Below are 6,304 nucleotides of genomic sequence, written 5' to 3'. Positions count from 1 at the left end.
CTGCAGAAAAGAAAACCAACAATTAGGCTTAATCTTTTCTAATTTTAGGGGTCCTTATTTATAACAGAGTTCTGACTTCATAAGCTACCTCAGTACGTATGTGTGTATGTCCAAGCATAAGGATAGGTTTGTCTGAATCCTTTGCACATGACCACGCAGTGTGTTTGGTTGTAAGGAGCACGGCTGTGTTGCCTTACTCTTTGACTTGAGTTTATTGAGCCAAACAGAGCCAAACAGTTCTCTCTCTTCTGTCCATAAGGAAAGAGCTTGAATGTGAGCCACTTCTATCACACGTACAAATTTCCCTGGACACCCTGGCTTACTCCAGAGTGCAGCTAGGAGGATAGCCAACATCAAAAAAGTTTGAATGGCCAGGGAGTTCAAGCCTGATGGCAGTCTCAAGTCCCAAGCCAACACGGAGGTGAAGGCAATACCAAACTAGCACTGTCATTCCCCCTTTTTATTTTCTGACTTTATCTTTTTGTCAAAAGCCCTTGTTTAGTCCACAAGACAATACAAATTTAGTAATACACTAAATTCATTTTTCTCCGATGTTTTGTACCTTAGCAATTTCACTTTTGCAGTGCAAGTAAACTTAAGTTCAGGTACAATAGTTATTTTCGTTTGAAACTGAAGCTGAATATTCCTTTCTATAATGAGACATTCTGAGTAAATGTTTTCATTCCCCAAAATGTGTATGTATATATTTGTAGGTATAGACACACATTTATGCCTCTGAAATATTAATGTGCAAAACATATCCTTACTTCAGTTTTCTTTAAGCAAATTTATAATCATAATCACAAGTGAATAGAAGTAAAATAAAATTAAGATCTCCCCAGATATAGATTTTAATGGTGTAGCTGTAGAGAATGACACACTGGCTTTTGGAGTACAGCAATGAACTGTGAATTCATTAAAACCTCATCAGTCTAATCTTTTATTATCTTAAGCAAGGTGGTATCCCCTGAATTGTTCTTTGTACATTTAAAATAATCCATTTACCTGAAGCTCAGTTTTTAAAACTACTTTAATCTATTCCCAGATAAGCACGGTTCAGCTATGTAAAACAGCACGTTGCATTAACACAGGTTTTATGTTGACTGAAGCCCTTCAGTATGTTGTTATGCCAAAATCTAGGGTCATATTGCCTGGTGTACGAAGCCCATAAAAATTAAATAAACCTGTAGGAAAATCAAGGCTTTCTTTCAAAACGTGTTATCCTTATAAATTTTCTTATTTTTTGTGGACCAAAAAATATTCTGAATTTCACTGAGAAATCTCCGGTGTCTCTTTTGAAATCTTTTGGTTCCATCAAAAATGAAGAAACGCAACACTGTCAGAAGACATTATTTACTATGAACCATGGGCTACCATTTGGAAAATATGACTTGAACAGGATGTCCTTTCAGATAGCAGTGTGCTCTGTTTATGATTCCATAAGATCTTTACATATTTTAAATGATATTCAGAAATATGCTTATGCTTTTTTTTTTTTTAAGATCTTATTTTCTTACCTGAACTCTTTTAACAAAAGTATTACGGTAAGTATAAAAGCTGTCCATTTTTTTTCCAACCTTTTGCTTCTTTCTAAACCACAGTCATTTTGTTAGACATTGAAAATGTCTTGATTTAGTTGTCTTGCTATTTTGGGCCTGTCCTGCCCCCTGCAGTGGTAATAAGGATGGGGCTTCCTGCTGGGTCCTGAAGAATACCATTTCACGGCCGCCACATAGCTGGCGGCTTTTATTTATGGAGCCGAGAAAATGAATGGGTATTAGTGTCCAAACATTTCAACATGCTCCTGTGGCCATGCACAAAAGGGACTGATTTGCAGCAAATTTCCACTTATTTTCCAAAAGTATTTACCTTGCAGAAGCTTGGCTGATCGCTATAATGGCATAGCGGAGGGGAAAAATGACCATTTCAGAACCCAATTTTTATATATGTTTCTGAACCTTAAAAGTGCTATACTTCTGAATAAAGATAATACTCTTGGTTGCTAGGCTTTTATGGATATGTGGCTAATGCCAGCCCTTTTTTCTTGTGTGTCTTTACAGCAGATGAAATAGGCATTACCTAAGAGCAGAAAGCTTACTCTGCGATGGGGACCACATGGGTGAAGGTTCTTGCAAAAGACCAAAGTTAAGGTCCTTTTAAGCACTGTGAAGGCACTCAGCATGGCACATCCAAGAGGTGGTTTCGACACCTGTACTTTTACCTGCCTGCTGAGGGCAGCACAGGGTGTATTTTACATCTTTGCTAAACTACCCCAGGAAAGCTGGGGGAGATTTTCAGTCGGTGTTCTGCTGTGCGACGGCATGAAAAACCTGCATCACACTACTACACTGACAGAAACTGGTGACATCCGCACCACAATACTATCCTGACAAAAACGGGAAAGATCCACACCACAATACTATACCAAGAAAAATTGGCGAGATTTGCATGTGCCCTGTAAATCACTGAAATGCAATAACCATGAGAGGTTATTGAGATACGGTTGCTGAAAGTTCTGACCAGACTCTACAAAGTTCAGGAATGCAATTCAAAGTCTTGTGCTCATGTCCTCTTAAATAGTTCCAGATGAGCCTTGTGGCAGCAAACTTTAACTGCAGCCATCATGTGGGTGCTAGCTGATACAAAGGCTTTGTTAAATAAAATGAAGACTGTTCTTAGTTCTGCAGGTGTTTGCAGCTACCAAATTTCAGTTGCAATTCCATGTATACACACACACAGGTGGAGATTGTGTATGCCTGAAGATCCCCACCATAATATTTCTAGGAAAGCCACAACAAAAAGGAAAGCTGAATTTCTTGTACTGTAACATCATTTCTTGGAAGTTCCCAGCAGGTAAGATGTGAATTCTGGATAACAGAATCACAACACTACACTAGCTGCTATACAAGTTTATGCAGGTCACCAGATATTGCAGTCTGCAACCCCTGACTCTGAAAGAAAGACTTCTCAATGACAATATCTTTGCAGTATTTTTTCCATTTTATACTTTTTTTTATTAAGATATTTTTTCTAAATATAAACCACATCATTACTGTTTATGGTTGGCTCACCTGCACTGAAATGGAAAACTATCAAATTATTTCCAAATTGATTAGTTCCTTGTTGTTATCTGTATTTGTTGCCTTTCATGCTGGAAAGTTATCTGGCAGTTATAACAACACTCCTGATTTAGCTCCTGGTCTTAAGTGTACCTCTTTTTCCCCTAAAATCTGTTTACATAAATGACAAAACCAAAGTGTTATATTTTACCATAGTGTCTGAATACCTTATAGAGTAAACAGACCCATAAGGAAAAAATTCTGAAATCCTAGATGTGTAACAGCACATCTGGAGCTGCTTCATAGTTAGAGCAATTGCTCCTTATTCCTTTGCTTCCTATTTAGATTCGTTCTACTCAGGGTATCCATCTCCTAAATCTATTCTCATTCAGGCAATCCCAAAGAAACAATACACAATGTGGGTAAATCCTCTGCAACAAACGACTCTACCTCCTCCTGTTACCCTACCTTCAACTGCTGGTATCAGTTTCACTATATATATGAAAAAACAATGGAGGAATGAAGTGTTGGAATAGAGAGCAGATAAATAACCTCATCTGTTTCAACATCCTTTAAACTATGCATGAGGCATACCAAGAGAAAGAGCAATGGATACGTGAGAGATGCTTTTACCGTTTCTCGCTCCTAGGGTTTTACAGGATTTTGCTCCTCTTCACATTGCATGGCAGAATATGCCACACACCAGGACACTGTGTTGGAAGGAATAAACAAAAGGTGCTTCTGGAAGAATATCAACAAGTCTCTAGGAAAGGAAAGACCCTTTTTGTAGGCCTCGGTTTCCCCCACTGGAGAATGAATATAATAAGGCTCACAAGAGATTTTTGCAAGGGTTGCTATGAATTCTGGACACACTGAGTATTTTTGAAAGTTCCTACTCAGTGTCTGGTCCCTCTGTAGGTGTCTATGATAATGAAAACCTTAGAACACCTTTAGAAACTACAAATTACTTCACAGCTAATGTAACAATTTCATTTTCAGAAGCAATCAAGGCCAGTCAAATATCAGACATAAGTGACCTGTTTTATAACAAACTATAATCTTAAAAATTTTAAAAATAAGAATATGCCATTAATCCCCCTAGCTCATAACAGTGCAATTAAGACTGTGAATTGGTGAATTATTGTATTTTAATCTGGTTAAGAATAAACTGTCCTGAAAACTCTCGTATCAAAGCTTGTACTTCCCACTAAGACTTGATCTCATTCCTTTGTAATGAAGCAGGCAAACTTTAACAAAAAGAATACCTTGCATTCTTTTGTCCCCTTTTTTAATATATCTTGGTTTAGTCAATGATTGAGGAAGTCTATCAAACCCTGCTCAAGGTCCTTTTTTCAATCATTAGATTTGAATCATACTTAAAGCCCCTCTCATTAAAAAAAGGTTTAATCTTGTCAGGTTAGCAAAAAAAATAAATAAGTAAGTAAAAAAGAGAGAAAGAGAGAGAGAAAGAAAGGAAGAAAGGAAGAAAGAAAGAGAAAAAAAGAAAAAGAAAGAGAAAAAGAAAGAGAGAAAGAAAGAAAGAAAAGAAAGAGAGAAAGAGAAAAGGAGAGAGAGAAAGAAAAGAAAAAGAAAGAGAGAAAGAAAGAAAGAAAGAGAGAAAGAGAAAAAGGAGAGAAAGAGAGAAAGAAAATAAAAAAGAGAAAGAAAGAAAGAAAGAAAGAAAGAAAGAAATTTTGCTTTTTTTCCTGGGGTTAAACATTACTTTTATCCGACAATGGCTTTGCATGTTACGGTATTAATTTTGCAATAAATAATAGTGCAGGTAGGTGGAATTACTCACATTGCTTGACCAAAGTGTCTGACCTAGCCAGACCTCTGATTGATGAATAGTTTTTCATTTTGTTCTACTAGTCCTATCAGACAAAATCGAAAAACTGGGTGAAAAAGATCCTATTTCATGTAATAGCATTTTGTTATATATCATTAGCACTTAATTCTGTCACCAGTGCCATGTCTGTGTTAACTAGGCCTTTCAACTTAATCCTTTCACACCTCAATGTGACATACAAGGATGCCATGAGGTTATGCAGGGAGAAAATTAGAAGGGCCAAAGCCCAACTAGAACTTAATTTGGCTACTGCCAAAAGACAATAAAAAAATGTTTCTATAAATACATTAGCAACAAAAAGAGGGCTAAGGAGAATCTCCATCCTTTATTGGATGTAGGGGGAAACATAGTGAGAAAGGGTGAGGAAAAGGCTGAGGTATTAATGTCCTCTTTGCCTCAGTCTTTCATAGTAAGACCAGTTGTTCTCTGTGTCCTCAGCCCCCTGAGCTGGAAGGCAGGGACGGGGAACAGAATGAAGCCCCCATAAATCCAAAGGGAAATGGTCAGTGACCTGCTACACCACTTAGACACGCACAAGTCTATGGGGCCAGGTGGGATCCACGCCAGGGTACCGAGGGAGCTGATACAAGTGCTTACCAAGCTGCTTTCCAGCTTTCCATCACTTATCAGCAGCCATGGCTAACCAGGGAGGTCTCAGTTGACTCGAAGTTAGAAAATGTGATACCCATCTACAAGAAGGGCCAGGAGCATCTGGGGAACTTGAGACCTTACTGCTTTCTGCAGCTATCTGAAAAGTTGTAACAGGGTGGGTGTCCGTCTCTTCTCCCAAGTAACAAGCGATAGGTCAAGAGGAAATGGTCTTAAGTTGTGCCAAGAGAGGTTTAGATTGGATATTAGGAAAATTTCTTCACCAAAATAGCTGTCAAGCATTGGAACAGTGTTCCCAGGGAAGTGGTTGAGTGACCAGACCTGGAAGTATTTAAAAGACATGTAGAAGTGATGCTTGGGGATATGGTTTAGTGGTGGGTTTGGCAGTGCTAGGTTCACAGTTGCATTCAATAATCTTACAGGTCTTTTCCAACCTAAACAATTCTATGATTCATCTTGGGCAATCAATGCACCAAAACTCTTGGTCCCAAGGAGACAATTCATAAAATACTGCTATTTAGCAGCTCAGTCCATGCCTCCAAGGAGAGGTCTCTTAGAAAATTAAAACTATGATTAGAGCACGATTAGAGCTACCTTTGGTCTAAGTTCCTTAAGTGTTAGTACCAGTGTATTCTCAATAGCTGCTTTAGGAAAGACTGAGTTCAAGCCCATGCAACTTTGGATATTCACCTGAGCAGCTATTGCATACTGAAGTTCAGGTGGGTGTTACTTCCCTATTATTGTTATCCAAGATACTCAGAGTTAATTCAGTTCAGATACATGTATC

General features: G+C 38.1%; 1 long non-coding RNA gene across 4 annotated transcripts in view; it reads right to left on the bottom strand.

Annotated features, from left to right (window-relative positions):
- LOC308067804 overlaps positions 1-6,304 on the bottom strand; it is a 101,992-nt gene that overhangs the window by 52,326 nt on the left and 43,362 nt on the right. The window lies entirely within an intron of this gene.

Source organism: Falco punctatus, assembly GCF_963210335.1.
Source record: "Falco punctatus genome assembly, chromosome: 7".
Lineage (NCBI taxonomy): Eukaryota > Metazoa > Chordata > Aves > Falconiformes > Falconidae > Falco > Falco punctatus.
Note: the sequence above shows the minus strand (reverse complement) of the source record. Positions and strands in the feature narration are given on the sequence as shown.